The following is a 16,837-nucleotide window of genomic DNA, read 5'->3' on the forward strand; positions in this document are numbered from 1 at the left end:
AGAGGAGCGCGCTTCGTTACAGGATCATTTAGTAATCGCGAAAGCGTTACGGAGATGATAGATAAACTCCAGTCGAAGACTCTGCAGGAGAGACGCTCAGTAGCTCGGTACGGGCTTTTGTTAAACTTTCGAGAACATACCTTCACCGAAGAGTCAAGCGGTATATTGCTCCCTCCTACGTATATCTCGCAAAGAGACCATGAGGATAAAATCGGAGAGATTAGAGCCCACACAGAGGCATACCGACAATCCTTCTTTCCACAAACAATACGAGACTGGAATAGAAGGGAGAACCGATAGAGGTACTCAAGGTACCCTCCGCCACACACCTTCAGGTGGCTTGCGGAGTATGGATGTAGATGTAGATGTAGACCCGAGTCAACAAGGGACTGTGCCAGCTGGTGGTGGTTTTGTAATCGTATGGGCTGTGTTTAAATGGAATCCAACTGAACTGGACTGGAGATGGTGACAATCTTCAGCCATTCATAGACTTCATGTTCCCAAACAATGATGTCACTGGGTCACAGTTGTTCGCTCGCATTGTCCAGAATGTTCTTCAAAAAGACCACAGCGCACATTGATGGAAATCTTAACCAGAGATTAATAGTATCTATACACACACACAGTGACCACAGACAAATCGTAAACTACTGTCGTGATTAAGCGGTCCAACAGAAGGAGGAGAAGTGTCCTTTTGGGAATTGGGAACTGGTTTTGGGCAGGTACACTGCAGCCGGGTTCAAATCTTCAGAAGTGTGTGAATTCCTAAGGGACCAAACTGCTGAGGTCATCGGTCCCTAGTCTTACACACTACTTAAACTAAGTTATGCTAAGTACAACACAAACATACCCATGCTCAAGCGAGGACGCGAACCTCCGGCGGGAGAAGCTGCGCAGCAGCCGCATTAATTTATGCTAGAGCTAGGCACCGAAATTCGCACTCCAGTGTCTTGGAATGGTTCTTGAGTGTACGAGGGAATGACGGAGAATGATTTGGGGACTTTAGAGTAGCCGCGTGGGATTAGCCGAGCGGTTTAAGACGCTGCAGTCTGGACTGTGCAGCTGGTCCCGGCGGAGGTTCGAGTCCTCCCTCAGGCGTGGATGTGTGTGTTTGTCCTTAGGATAATTTAGGTTAAGTAGTGTGTAAGCTTAGGGACTGATGACGTTCGCAGTTAAGTCCCATAAGATTTCAGCCACATTTAACTTTTAACTTAACTTTAGAGTATTTCGACAATTTTCTGTAAATCTTCGCATCTGCCTTTGAATGCGGGATAACTCTGAAACCGACGCCATGCCAAGAAGAGGCGTAATTTCCCGTCCGCAGACTAAGCTAAGTGAGCAGTCTGCATGTCGCACGCCCCACCCCCTCCCTCCGCCCCCTTCCAACAACACCCTTGGGAATGCCCCTAGCCCCAGCCCCTCTTTTGTATGCTTGCAGGACCGAAGACCGACACAAGCGTCCCTTACTCTTGGCACGCGCCGCGTTGCAGATAGCAACAGTTTATCTGTTCATTACTTTGAGCAGAACGTCGTAATGTCACCGACTCTACAGACGTTACCGGTATTAGTCTGCGTGGACAACTACGTCGCGTCTTGGCCAAACGCTGACAGTGCCAGGCACATGCGGCAAAACATTACTGGACAATGCGAGTGAACAACTGTGATCCAGTGACATCATTGTTTGGGAACATGAAGTCTATGAATGGCTGCAGATTATAACCATCTCCAGTCCAGTTCAGTTGGATTCCATTTAAACACAGCCCATACGATTACAAAACCACCACCAGCTGGCACAGTCTCTTGTTGACTTGGGTCTACATCTACATCTACATCTATATCTACATCTACATCCATACTCCGCAAGCCACCTGACGGTGTGTGGCGGAGGGTACCTTGAGTACCTCTATCAGTTCTCCCTTCTATTCCAGTCTCGTATTGTTCATGGAAAGAAAGATTGTCGGTATGCCTCTGTGTGGGCTCTAATCTCTCTGATTTTATCCTCATGGTCTCTTCGCGAGATATACGTAGGAGGGAGCAATATACCGCTTGACTCTTCGGTGAAGGTATGTTCTCGAAACTTTAACAAAAGCCCGTACCGAGCTACTGAGCTTCTCTCCTGCAGAGTCTCCCACTGGAGTTTATCTATCATCTCCGTAATGCTTTCGCGATTACTAAATGATCCTGTAACGAAGCGCGCTGCTCTCCATTGGATCTTCTCTATCTCTTCTATCAACCCTATCTGGTACGGATCCCACACTGCTGAGCAGTATTCAAGCAGTGGGCGAACAAGCGTACTGTAACCTACTGCCTATGTTTTCGGATTGCATTTCCCTAGGATTGTTCCAATGAATCTCAGTCTGGCATCTGCTTTACCGACGATCATCTTTATATGATCATTCCATTTTAAATCACTCCTAATGCGTACTCCCAGATAATTTATGGAATTAACTGCTTCCAGTTGCTGACCTGCTATATTGTAGCTAAATGATAAGGGATCTATCTTTCTATGTATTCGCAGCACATTACACTTGTCTACATTGAGATTCAATTGCCATTCCCTGCACCATGCGTCAATTCGCTGCAGATCCTCCTGCATTTCAGTACAATTTTCCATTGTTACAACCTCTCGATACACCACAGCATCATCTGCAAAAAGCCTCAGTGAACTTCCGATGTCATCCACAAGGTCATTTATGTATATTGTGAATAGCAACGGTCCTATGACACTCCCCTAGCCGGCTGGAGTGGCCGTGCTGTTCTCGGCGCTGCAGTCTGGAACGGCGCGACCGCTACGGTCGCAGGTTCGAATCCTGCCTCGGGCATGGATGTGTGTGTTGTCCTTAGGATAATTAGGTTTAATTAGTTCTAAGTTCTAGGTGACTGATGACCTCAGAAGTTAAGTCGCATAGTGCTCAGAGCCATTTGAACCATTTGAACACTCCCCTGCAGCACACCTGAAATTACTCTTACTTCGGAAGACTTCTCTCCAATGAGAATGACATGCTGCGTTCTGTTATCTAGGAACTCCTCAATCCAATCACATTACCGCAACCACCTCATGTGTCACCTAGATCACAATCAAATGGGTTTCTCTCTGGCATGACAGCATCTATTAAGGCAGTCTCTCCTAAGCACAGTTCTACTGCTTGGCTTGATTTAGACAGTTTTGAATTTTTGTATAGATACTATTAATCTCTGGTTAAGATTTCCATCGATGTGCGCTGTGTTTCTCGGTATTGCTAAAATGTCAGCGATGGCTACTATTGGATCTGTTAACATGCTACATTTATTCCCTTCTCAACAATAAACTGTAGACCTATGCCAAGTTACGTTAAAAAAATACATCGTCAAACCAAAACACTTCCATGTGAGCCCCCACGATGATGGGAAGAATGCCTGTATTCAGTTTCCATCCAGGCCCTGTGCAATACGTTCGGACTGATGGTGCCATTGACTTGCACAATTCGTGTACGGTAGTCTCTATAGTCCCGCACTGCAATGGCGAACGCGCTGTCCTTCCCGTAGTCCTAGAGTGGAAAAAAAAACCAATGGTGTGATGTCAGAAGTACACGCGGGGGCCAATTCAAGGGGCAATTCGTTCAATCCAGCGTCCTCGAAATGTTCGATGCAAAGTTCCCCGAACACCCAGTGACCAGTGAGGTGGAGCACCATCTTGTTGAAGCCGAATGTTTGGTTGCAGGTCTTCAATCTGGTGAAAAGGAGACATCTCCAACATTTCTAGATACCTTGTTTCTGTGGCAGTATCCTCAGCAGAAAGGAACGGTTGAGTTATCTTGCCGCACATGAGGACAAACCAAACGTTCGTTTTCGGGCTATCTCGCACATTTTTCCCGATACTATGGATTCTGTGACTGCCAGTGGCGAACGTTATACTTATCCACAAAATGAAGTGAAATGTTCGTATGTCAGTGATGGCGGAGAGTCCCCACCTGGGGAAGCTCGGCTTCCGAGATGCAACATTGGGCGACTTGCGTGTCGAAGATGATGTAACGATGAGGGGGACAACACAACACCCAAGTCCTGAACGGAGCAAATTTCCGACCTGGTCGGGAATCGAACACAGGCCCGGTAGATGGCAATCAGATGCACTGGCCACTCAGCTAAGGGGTCGGACTCTTATTTACACGACCAAATATATGGACTGTGCCCTTATCAGAAAACATTACAATTGACAAGAAAGCAGGATTCAGATTGATTCGGTTAAGCATTTCATATAAAAACTCATATCGACGTTGCTTGTCATCGGTCTTCGTGGCCACAGAATATGCACCTTGCACGAATACAGATGCAATCACTTTTTGAAGACATTGTGAATAGTTGTACCGGGCATCTGAAGTCCCGTGAGGCGTGACTCGCCGAGCGGAGTGGCCGCGCGGTTAGAGGCGGCATGTCACGGATTGCGCGGTCTCTCCCGCCGGAGGTTCGAGTCCTCCCTCGGGCATGGGTGTGTGTATTGTTGGTTGGTTGGTTGGTTTGGGGAAGGAGACCAAGCCGGCCGAAGTGGCCGCGCGGTTCTGGCGCTGCAGTCTGGAACCGCGAGATCACTACGGTCGCAGGTTCGAATCCTGCCTTTGGCATGGATGTGTGTGATGTCCTTAGGTTAGTTAGGTTTAACTAGTTCTAAGTTCTAGGGGACTAATGACCTCAGCAGTTGAGTCCCATAGTGCTCAGAGCCATTTGAACCATTTTTGTGTTGTTCTTAGCATAAGTTAGTTTAAGTAGCGTGTAAGTCTAGGGACCAATGACCTCAGCAGTCTGGTCCCATAGTAATTCACACACATTTGAGGCCTGACTTGGTTGGAACGCTTGGCGGGTATTCTCAATTTGTTCTTCAGAGATGCGCTGACCCCATGCATGCCGCTTCAAAATGCTGTCAGTGTCCAGAAACTGCCTACGCCATGGTTTTATCCTCTTGGTGTCTGGTGCTACTTTCTTGTAGACAGAACGAAGCTGCCTTTGCACCATAGTAATGGATTTAAACTCTGCGTACCAGAGCACAGTTTGTGCCTTCTCCTGAACTGACGCTGTCTTCGCTTGACCGGACAATAATGAAACAATGAAAACGCTCCAAACGTTGACAAAAATTAGGCAGCAACTTTAGGTCCTTCTGCATCCATCGGCAAGTCAACCTGTAACAGAGAAAGATTTACTATTTTTAAACTGCCTCAAAAAACAGATCACTTCGGTGTAGACATTATGCATGTCTTATTGTTAAACCTTAACCTATTTTTAAATTAGAATTGTAACACCTGTCCACCTCTCTCACAAGAAACCCCTTGACTGTGAAATCGCAAAAGGCCAATGCTATTTACTGCATTCGATACCCCACAGATTGTGTATACCATGCACCACAATATTGGCTGCTAATAGCAAAAGAGTGCGGGACTGAAGGTATCCAGTGGTGAGCGCATCATGAGGCTACGGAGCGTAGTTGAACGCCTTAGTCAACGAGTAACTCACCATAGTGTCACAGTACTAGTCGTGTTGATACAAAGTAGAGCAAAATTTGTAGATGAGTTAAACAAACTTAACACATCTTTCAGTAAGGAATTTGTTTTCAGCTCGGACCAATCGGGATTTGAAGAGAAAATGCATGTGAAAGGAACCCTGGAAATTAGAGATAACAAGAGAGTTGATCAAGATCAGCTAACATCAATGCCTTATCGCATTCGTATTCAGTTATGCCGACTGTTAATCTGCATGGTAAATTGGCTGGAAAGTTATTTATGGTGCTGCGACAAGTTGAAGGTGCTCTGCCCTCTGCAATTCTTTCTCGTGTGCGTGATGATGCAAGGACAGTAGGGAATAATTACGTCACAGCAAGCAAGAGTAGGAAAATGGGCGTAAGAGAACTACAACTATGGTATGAGCACTGCTTTTGGCTAGCTGGTCAAAATAAAATTAAAATTTAAATCAGTCTAGATCGCAATCTTGTTAAAATATTTTTTTCTATTGGAGTGAGTGACCGGTTTCGACTCTATGAAAGTCATCTTCAGACTCCAGAGCAGTGGATGGACACTGCTAGATGAGTTCTGTCGACCCTCGACGCTCGTGTAACTGCCACCGCTCTGGAGTCTGAGGATGACTCTTTCATAGAGTCGAAACCGGTCACTCACTCCAATAAAAAATATTTTAACAGGATTGCGATCAAGACTGTTTTAAATTTTATTTTTAACTATCGCTGAATATGTTTTAAAAAAATCTTATGGTCAAAATAACTTCCTTTTGCATGGTTCCTGGTTTGCATATAAAAATCATACGCCTTTAGAGCAAACTACCCCTCCTGAAAAGTGTGTAATATTGCAGTTCATACCACTCGGAATCACTGGACAATTTCATCCTCTGGATGTTCGTTTTTTCTATGCCTATTAAACATATTATAGCACTTTCTGCAACTGCGCCTAAAAGGATAGCCAATTTTAGGATAAGCTCCACAATAGACGTTTTCGCAATCGTTCATATGCCATCACATTCTATCAGTTCTCATCGTTACACCAATATGATTGTATATGGATTTTTTAAGAGCTGATACCTAGCTGAATGTCCTGCACGGTTTGTAACTCCAAGGGAATTCACTTTCTATCTCGATGATGCGAACGTTTGGGATCACTGTCTCGCGTCACTTTTCGTTCGGAGTTCATGGTGCACGTTAATGGTTCGTTTTGAACATTTCTTGAATGTCGATGATATCGATTTTGTAAAGTGTAATACATACACCCCATAGAAGGTTGATCATCGCACATCCCGGGCATTTATTTTCTGTCGCCCTCCTGATGCACATGGTGAGTCATTTTCCGTGTCATAATTGTTAACACAACACTTTCAAATAAGCCTTCCTAAACATTCAACTTGCGACCTCGCACTCAAAGGGTTTTTTGTCACTCTCCTAATTAATCAGAACCCCCTGCAAGTAAGAATGAAGCCTATGCCTTCTACAGTTGGAACTGAGCAGAAGTAATTTTGAATTCCAGTGTCATGTTAACTTTGCCTCGCCTATTGACTGGGGCAGCTTTTTATAAATTGCCGTCCGACGGTGGCTGGTAACTGCGGGAGAGTGACACAGAGTCAACGAGAAAAAAAACACCTAATAAAGAACATAATGTAGGGACGAAGGCTACAACCACACAAGCTTGTTTTATCACGAGCGTTTGTACGGAAATTCTCACAATACACCCGGCTCTGTCAGAGCTGACCACACGCCGCTTTGCTCACGCTGTGTGAATCCCAGGGAAATTCCATCAGTAGCGCGTCGGTGCAGGCTGCGGTAATATTTACTGTGAGCACTTATTGTTGATCCCAACTATGATCAGAATTTCGTAAAATAAGATTGCCTCCTTGCATTGTGCGCTGCGACAGTTCAAAAAATGGTTCAAATGGCTCTGAGCACTATGGGACTCAACTGCTGAGGTCATTAGTCCCCTAGAACTTAGAACTAGTTAAACCGAACTAACCTAAGGACATCACAAACATCCATGCCCGAGGCAGGATTCGAACCTGCGACCGTAGCGGTCTTGCGGTTCCAGACTGCAGCACCTTTAACCGCACGGCCGCTGCGACAGTTATCCACTGGCATCGGTTAACCTATAAAAACACGGACAATTTTTAATTAATATCGATCTTTATATAGAGGTTCGCCCCTAACTGTATGTAGATATCGATAATTAATTAAATTTTGCTCGTTTTTTAAGACAACAGAATAATGCAGCATCTCACACATGGAAAACATCACGAATAAATGGCGTAGCACACAGAAAAAGAAAGCACTTGAAAATGGGAAGAATTTGGCGAAAGGCGTCGTGAAAAAATAAATAAAAAAGAAAATCTGCAGCATTTCACAAACCATTTCTAATGGATCAAGTCAACTGTTTTGAGGTTTCACTCTTCAGATCTACAATATCTGGCATTATTATAGACGCATGCAAATTCATATGGCCGATGCTAAAAGAGGAATATATGAAACCACTGACCACAGAAGAGTAGAAGAATATCAACGACCAGTATGAGAAGACACCAGACATCACTCACTGTCTGGGATCCACACCTTAAAAACACATAAGATTGGTTAAAGCAAGGAAATCAGTCAGCAAATACTATAACAAGTACTTTCCATTTGTACTAATGATCATAGCAGATAGCAGTTATTGTTTGAGATTCGTAGACAAAGGGGCATTTGGTCATCAAGGAAACTGTAATGTATTCAATGTAACTGAATTTGGTAAAAAGTTTACAAACAGATTTCGAGTTTGCCAGGTGCAGCACCACTTCCTTGTGGACTGAAAAGTCCTTACGTTCAAAATGGTTCAAATGGCTCTGAGCACTATGGGACTCAACTGCTGAGGTCATTAGTCCCCAAGAACTTAGGACTAGTTAAACCTAACTAACCTAAGGACATCACAAACATCCATGCCCGAGGCAGGATTCGAACCTGCGATCGTAGCGGTCTTGCGGCTCCAGACTGCAGCGCCTTTAACCGCACGGCCACTTCGGCCGGCAAAGTCCTTACGTATTTGTGGCTTTTGCAGTGAGTGACAATGAGACCACGCGCTGAAAAAAACTTGATTAATAAACAAAAAGTTTTTAACTATAGGGTATCAGAAGGACGGAGTTTTGCAAAATGTACTACTGGCATTTTGTCTAATAAATGGAGAATTTTCTGTCGTCCAATCGATGTTAATGTGTAGGTGGCGAGTGCTGTTATACAAAAAAGCATGTTGTGTACATCACAGTTTTGTAAGAGAGCATGACGGCTACAATTTGGATGATACACTGACAAGCTTAGTGTTAAGTATACCTGCACATGGGACAAAAGAAACTAATAGTGGCAAAACTGTGAGAGGTAATTTTGCTTATTATTTCTGTTTCCCTCAAGGATCTGTGCCATGGAAGATCATTACGCTAACATTCTCGAATGAACACAAGTTTTTTAGTCTAGAAACTGGTTTGTTGACATATTCATGAATTCATTTCATCGTGCACCGTTTATAAATATTAATGAAATATTTACAGTCAGTGCTCACCAAGATCTGATTTCTGCGTGTCATTCATGCCGCTGCAACTCCTCGTCTCACTTCTCTCTTTTTCTGCCTCTGTTTTTGTACTCTTCTTCCCGTGTGCTGTACAGCTATGGGTGTTCTGCACTTGCATAATCATTAATTCCGTTCTCCAGACGCTCCATTTTGACACTTTATAAGAAAATACAAGACGGCTACAGTGGCAATTAAGCGAGGGTGATAGACCTATAGTCAGTCTGGAAAGTGAGCAGTAAGCTGCCAAGTTCCCAATCCCTCCATCTTTTTTTTTTTTTTTTGAGTCTTCAGTGTTCTGATTTGATGCTGCCCGCCAGGAATTCCTCTCCTGTGCCAGCTTCTTCACCTCAGAGTAGCAAGTGCAAACTACGTCCTCAATTATTTGCTGTATGTATTGCGATATCTGTCTTCCTCTACAGTTTTCACCCTCTACAGCTCCCTCTAGTACCGTGGAAGTTATTCCTTCATGTGTTGTCCTATCATCCAGTCCTTCTTCTCAGCCGGCCAGGATGGCCGAGCGGTTCTAGGCACTACAGTCTGGAACCGCGCGACCGCTACGGTCGCAGGTTCGAATCCTGCCTCGGGCATGGATGTGTGTGATGTCCTTAGGTTAGTGAGGTTTAAGTAATTCTAAGTTACAGGGGACTGATGACCTCAGAAGTTAAGACCCATAGTGCTCAGAGCCATTTGAACCTCCTTGTCAGTGTTTTCCATATGTTCCTTTCTTCACTGATTTTGCGGAGAACCTTTTCGTCCGTTACCTTATCAGTCCACCTAATTTTCAACATTCCTCTGTAGAACCATATCTCAAATGCTTCGATTATTCGCACAGTCCATGTTTCAATACGATACAATCCTGTATTCTCACAAGGGAACCTCCCCATCGCACCCCCCTCAGATTTAGTTATAAGTTGGCACAGTGGATAGGCCTTGGAAAACTGAACACAGATCAACCGAGGAAACAGGAAGAAGTTGTGTGGAACTATGAAAAAAATAAGCAAAATATACAATCTGAGTAGTGCATGCGCAACATGGGCAACATCAAGGAGTGTATGAGCTCAGAAGCGCCGTGGTGCCGTGGTTAGCGTGAGCAGCTGCGGAACGAGAGGTCCTTGGTTCAAATCTTCCCTCGAGTGAAGAGTTTAATTTTTTACTTTCAGCCAATTATCAAAGTTCAGGCACTCACACATAATCATCTTCGCTCTCCAAAATTCCAGGACATGTTCATATTTGCTTGGACATATGCAGGATTTGACGGTCTACACACGGAAAAATTTGAAAACGTTAAAAACATATGTTTTGACAGAGCACAGGGAAAACTGTGCGACTGTGAAACTGTTGCATTCATTTGTTGCAGTTTATGTGACAAACTCTTGTGTTTTCATCACTTTTGTGGGAGTGATTATCACATCCACAAGAAAACCTAAAGCGGGCAACGTAGAAGAATCTTTTTACCCATTCGTCAAGTGTACAAGTTAGGTGGGTCGACAACATATTCCTGTCATGTGACGCACATGCCGTCAGCAGTGTCGTATAGAATATATCAGATGTGTTTTCCTGTGGAGGAATCGGTTGACCTATGACCTTGCGCTCAAATGTTTTCGGTTCCCATTGTAGAGGCACGTCCTTTCGTCTACTAATCGCACGGTTTTGCGGTGTGGTCGCAAAACACAGACACTAAACTTATTACAGTGAACAGAGACGTCAATGAACGAACGGACAGATCATAACTTTGCGAAAATAAAGAAAGTAAACTTTTCACTCGAGGGAAGATTTGAACCAAGGACCTCTCGTTCGGCAGCTGCTCACGCTAACCACGGCACCACGGCGCTCCTGAGCTCACGCACTCCATCATGTTGCCTATGTTGAGCATGGACTACTCAGTTTGTATATTTTGCTTATTTTTTTCGTAGTTCCACACAACTGCTTCCTGTTTTCTCGATTGATCTGTGTTCAGTTTTTCAAGGCCTGTCCAATGTGCCATGCCGGCCGGAGTAGCCGAGCGGTTCTAGGCGTTACAGTCTGGAAACGCGCGACCGCTACGGTCGCATGTTCGAATCCTGTCTCGGGCATGGGTGTGTGTGATGTCCTTAGGATAGTTAGGTTTAAGTAGTTCTAAGTTCTAGGGGACTGATGACCTCAGAAGTTAAGTCCCATAGTGCTCAGAGCCATTTGAACCACTGTGCCAACTTATAACTAAATCTGAGGGGGGTGCTATGGGGAGGTTCCTTTGTCAGAAACTTATTCCTCAAATTAAGGTCTACGTTTGATACTAGTAGACTTTTCTTGACCAGAAATGCCCATTTTGCCATTGCCAGTTTGCTTTTGATGTCCTCCTTACTCCGTCCATCATTGGTTACTCTGCAGCCTACGTAGCAGAATTCCTTCATCTGTTTCGTGACCATCAACCCTGATGTTAAGTTTCTCGCTATTCTCATTTCTGCTATTCTCATTACTGTCGCCTTTCTTCTATTTACTCGTTAGACTGTTCATTCCAGTCAGCAGATCCTGTAATTATTTTCCACATTCACTAAGGATAGCAATGTTATCAGCGAACTTTATCATTGGTATCCTTTCATCTCGAATTTTAATCCCACTCTTCAACCTTCCTTGCATTTTCGTCATTGCTTCTTCGACGTAAAGATTGAACAGTAGGGGCAGATTACCTCCCTGTCTTACACCCTTCTTAATTCGAGCTCTTGGTCTTGGACATCACACACATCCATGCCCGAGGCAGGATTCGAACCTGCGACCGTAGCGGTCTCGCGCTTCCAGACTGTAGCGCCTAGAACCGCGCGGCCACTCCGACCGGCTCAAACTCCCCAGACATGAATATTATCGAGTGTATTTGGGATGCCTTGCAACGTGCTGTTCAGAAGAGATTACCTCCTAGTACTCTTACGGATTTATGGACAGCCGTGAAGGATTCATGGAGTCAGTTCCCTCCAGCACTACTTCAGACATCAGTAGAGTCCATGCCACGTCGTGTTGCGGCACTTCTGCGTGCTCGCGGGGGCCCTACACGATAATAGGCAGATGTACCAGTTTCTTTCGCTCTTCAGTGTAGCAGAACAGTGCGGCTACTGGTGATTTACCTTAATCCTTTCCGTGTGAGTTTCTTGCGTTATTTACATTAATTATTTACTAATTACCGTATTTTGTATTGTGTAACGCGTTTAGTGAGGAATAAACGCTCTCCAGACGTGTCTGCGTCATGTGTCCCCACTGATTTGACAAACCCGCTGCGGAAGAGACGGTATAACTTTGTGGGACAGTCTACTTGCAGGTAATACTTATGAAATAGCTGGGTACACTGACATCTTGCTGACGTTGCAAGCAGAAGATGAAGCGAGAGATGACGAGGAAACTGAACGGGTAATTCAGTACGTTAATGGAGATGAAAATCTGATGGTCATGGGTGATAGGAATGCGGTTGTGGGAGGAGGGGGGAAGGGGTGGAAGAAAGGGTTACGGGAGAATATGGACTTCGTAGTATGAATGTGAGGAGAAAGACTGACTGAGCTCTGCAATAAATTTCAGCTAGTAATAGCGAATACTCTGTTTAATAATCACCAGAGGAGAAGGCATACTTGAAAATGGCCAACAGATACAGGAAGATTTCACTTAGATTACGTCATGGCCAAGCAGAGATTCCCAAATCAGATATTGGACTGTAATGCACATCGAAGAGTAAATGTAGGCTCAGATCATAATTTAGTCATGTGGAAGAATAGGCTGAAGTGTAAGAGGCTGGTGAGGAAGAGTCATTCCACAAAGAAATTTGATACAGAAGCACTAAAGGATGAAGAGATACGCTTAAATGTTTCTGAGGCTATAGATAGTGCGATGATAAAAAGTTCAGTAGACAGTTCAGTTGGAGAAAAATGGACATCTCTAAAAATCACGGAAGTTTGAAAGAAAAATACAGGCACTAGCAATGGCGAAGAAATCACGAATAACAGAAAAAATACTTCAGATGATCGACGAATTAGGGGAAGTACAAAATTGTTCACGAAATTCAGGAATACAGAAACACAAGTTACTTAGGAATGAAATACATGAAAAATGTGAAGAGATTGGAAAAGAAATGATTGTCAGAAGGACTGCACAAGAACTCATCGCAGTTATGTAGACATCCATACAAAAAAAAACCATGAAACACCGTGCTAAGGAAAGCAGAGGATCACTCCCTCTTTGTTTTCAATTTTTCTCATTTGAAAACATCTTAAACTTAGTCCACACCAGGTCTCAATGTTGCGCGTCTTTGCTGAGTAGCTGAATTAAGTCTGAATCGGAACGCTCAACATACAGGGCTATTACAAATGATTGAAGCGATTTCATAAATTCACTGTAGCTCCATTCATTGACATATGGTCACGACACACTACAGATACATAGAAAAACTCATAAAGTTTTGTTCGGCTGAAGCCGCACTTCAGGTTTCTGCCGCCAGAGCGCTCGACAGCGCAGTGAGACAAAATGGCGACTGGAGCCGAGAAAGCGTATCCCGTGCTTGACATGCTCTCACATCAGTCAGTCATAACAGTGCAACGACACTTCTGGACGAAGTTCAACAAAGATCCACCAACTGGTAACTCCATTCGGCGATGGTATGCGCAGTTCAAAGCTTCTGGATGCCTCTGTAAAGGGAAATCAACGAGTCGGCCTGCAGTGAGCGAAGAAACGGTTGAACGCGTGCGGGCAAGTTTCACGTGTAGCCCGCGGAAGTCGACGAATAAAGCAAGCAGGGAGCTAAACGTACCACAGCCGACGGTTTGGAAAATCTTACGGAAAAGGCTAAAGCAGAAGCCTTACCGTTTACAATTGGTACAATCCCTGACACCTGATGACAAAGTCAAACGCTTTGAATTTTCGGCGCGGTTGCAACAGCTCATGGAAGAGGATGTGTTCAGTGCGAAACTTGTTTTCAGTGATGAAACAACATTTTTTCTTAATGGTGAAGTGAACAGACACAATGTGCGAATCTGGGCGGTAGAGAATCCTCACGCATTCGTGCAGCAAATTCGCAATTCACCAAAAGTTAATGTGTTTTGTGCAATCTCACAGTTTAAAGTTTACGGCCCCTTTTTCTTCTGCAAAAAAAACGTTACAGGACACGTGTATCTGGACATGCTAGAAAATTGGCTCATGCCACAACTGGAGACCGGCAGCGCCGACTTCATCTTTCAACAGGATGGTGTTCCACCGCACTTCCATCACGATGTTCGGCATTTCTTAAACAGGAGATTGGAAAACCGATGGATCAGTCGTGATGGAGATCATGATCAACAATTCATGTCATGGCCTCCACGCTCTCCCAACTTAACCCCATGCGATTTCTTTCTGTGGGGTTATGTGAAAGATTCAGTGTTTAAACCTCCTCTACCAAGAAACGTGCCAGAACTGCGAGCTCGCATCAACGATGCTTTCGAACTCATTGATGGGGACATGCTGCATCGAGTGTGAGAGGAACTTGATTATCGGCTTGATGTCTACCGAATCACTAAAGGGGCACATATCGAACATTTGTGAATGCCTAAAAAAACTTTTTGAGTTTTTGTATGTGTGTGCAAAGCATTGTGAAAATATCTCAAATAATAAAGTTATTGTAGAGCTGTGAAATCGCTTCAATCATTTGTAATAACCCTGTATTCCCATGTTCCCAGAGTGTACTGCGTGTATCAAGTGATGCAAGATTTGAATGCCATGGAAATAGGATTCTCTGAAATAAAGCTGTGCAACATTGTCTCGGCTTGTCTCAGTATGACACATAGTCGTCAGTGTTACTGTCGTATCTGATTGAAGAGCTTCAAATGAACAACTACATGTGGCATATCACACATATCGAATATAGAAGCCGCGACAAACGAGGACTGGGATTAAAATGTTTGTCGGAAACGTTGGCATGGCAGCTGCGCAAAAAAAAAAAAAAAAAAAAAAAAAAAAATACTTTGATAAGCCAGTTTCGGCGGGAACACACGATAGCAGGTAGAGTGGGACTTCCAAAAAATGTTGATGGTTTAGATATGGACCTCTTATGATTTTCCCACCGGCGAATCAATCAAGAGGAAGCACTGATGTAGAAGAATAACAGAGAAGATACACTTAATAATTGTTATGAACTTCAAATCGAATTTATTTCTTTAGAAATACATAACAGTAATTAGGAAAAGATAGCTTATATATACATTTTTTTCGAGCACTCATACCAGTACGCTGACAAGGAAATGTCTCCAGTACGGCCTCTCATTTTAAGGAGAAAAAAGTAGGCGTTGACAATATCAGCCCCAGCAAACAACCCACTCGAAAATTTGGGTCATTACTCTGATAGTACGCGGTTATGACCATCTGTAAGTACATTTTTTAAACACACGCGCACATCACTTTTTTGTCACTCGCTCCACCCCACTCCACCCGCTAAATGCCCGCGCGCGAAGTATTGTGCAGCGGAGTGACAATCACATCCTTTCTATTGAAAACAGCAAGACTATAACAGTGTTAGCTTTTCAGTCAAAACAAAATAACACACAACAGTGATGATGATAATGAAACTGCGGTACGCTATTTTTTTTAATGACACATCCACTCGTTTTATTAACTTACATGCATCGCGAATCGCAACACAAAAATGTTAAAAAGAAAGATATTTCTGTCACCAGCTCCATATTAGAATCCATGTACTTCGTCATAAAAAATGAAGTACGTTACCACCGTCAAAAAGACTGTCGAAATACTGATGGAACAGACTGCATTTGAAGGTTGTTGTTACCCAGACAAGTTCACATCGACGCCCAGAAGTCGTGTCGATTTGGTAAAACCGCTAAACAACCCCTTGAATATGCGAAAACCAAATACATCCAGCGGTTGACAGTATCTTGTTCGGCCTGGTGATACCTTCAATACAGAAACTGCAGTGTCTTCCTCTCCTTTCTCTTCTTGTATTGACAAACTTTTGTGGCCGGAAAATGAATCCACGACTAAAACTGTTTCGCTGTCATCTAGTGCTACTTTAGAAAACACCTTCTGTCTCCTCGTCCGTAAATGCTCCTTGTTGACTGCTGCAATATTTTCCACGTAAAACAAATTACCTTAACTCAAGGCCCTGTGGAATCTCGTTTGCGCTGTATAAAAGATAGTCGAATAGCCACATATAATGATGCTCACCAGTCATGAATTTCAGGAGCTCTCGTTCTTTGACTTTTTTGACCGTCACTCCGAACCGCTCCTGGAGTTGTCACAGTATCGCATGTTGGTTCGCCGACGTTATAAGTACGGTACAAACCCCTTTACTCACTCCACTGTACACTACTTTGCGCTCCGCCATTGAGCGAACGCAGTGGGCCGGAGAGAGTCACAGACAAGCGTTGCGCGTGCGTATTTAAAAATGCACTTCCAGATGAACATAACTGCGTACTGTCAGAATAATGCCCGAAATTTCGGGAGCTGACATCTGGCCGGTGTTTCTTTTTTTTTCTCCTTAAGTCCGCCCGCTATATGGGTGGTAACGTGCTTGCCTCCCATGCACCGGGCCCGAGTTCGATTCCCGGGCGAGTCGGAGATTTTCTCCGCTCGTGGACTGAGTGCTGTGTTGTCTTCATCCTTGTCATCGGCCGCAAGTCACCCAATGTGGGGCCGAATGATATAAGGCTAGCGCTTGGCAGCCGAACCCGACTGGGACATCCCGACCAGCAATGCCATTCGATCAGTTCATTTCATTTCCTCCTTAAAATACGAGCTCGATTTGCTGATGGTTCCTTGTGAGTGCAACGAAAGAGCGGGATAACAAGACT

Source organism: Schistocerca serialis, chromosome 8 (genome assembly GCF_023864345.2).
Source record: "Schistocerca serialis cubense isolate TAMUIC-IGC-003099 chromosome 8, iqSchSeri2.2, whole genome shotgun sequence".
Taxonomy (NCBI): domain Eukaryota; kingdom Metazoa; phylum Arthropoda; class Insecta; order Orthoptera; family Acrididae; genus Schistocerca; species Schistocerca serialis.